This window comes from Sinocyclocheilus anshuiensis, unplaced genomic scaffold (genome assembly GCF_001515605.1).
Source record: "Sinocyclocheilus anshuiensis isolate Anshui unplaced genomic scaffold, SAMN03320099.WGS_v1.1 scaffold729, whole genome shotgun sequence".
Lineage (NCBI taxonomy): Eukaryota > Metazoa > Chordata > Actinopteri > Cypriniformes > Cyprinidae > Sinocyclocheilus > Sinocyclocheilus anshuiensis.
The window spans coordinates 1002225-1002738 of NW_015536561.1; positions in this window are offsets into that span (position 1 = coordinate 1002225).

A 514-nucleotide genomic window follows, 5' to 3' on the forward strand; every position below is an offset into this window, starting at 1 on the left:
ATAAAATTCACAATTCATTTCAGTTCATGTCTCAGAATGTGTATTTTTTTGTTTGTAATTTCACAGCTGTTATATGTTATGCCGCTTTTCTATCGCGAATGTGCCGAATCTGCTGATGTAATTACAACCGCTAATGATAGAGAAGGGGAGGGGGAGGCCGGGGGAGAGCTGTGCTGCGTCTCAATAATGTGCCTACTTATACTAGCTACGCTCTTAAAGTATGTACTCTTTTGGTGAAGAAAAAGTACACACTTTTGAGTGTGTAGTAGAGGGTAGGCCTGGGCGATAAAACGGTATCGATATTTATCGACGGTACACCTTCTTCGGTAACGATATAAAAATGTTCAATATAGGCACGTGCTATGAGTGACGCAGACAGCACATACAAACACACAAACACGGACATGAGTGCTGTACCTGCCGGTGATGAGGAGATTGTGAATAAAAAAAAATTAATATTAGTCAAATTTAAAATAAACACTTGCATTTGAATGTTAGGAGTGGGTCAGGGACC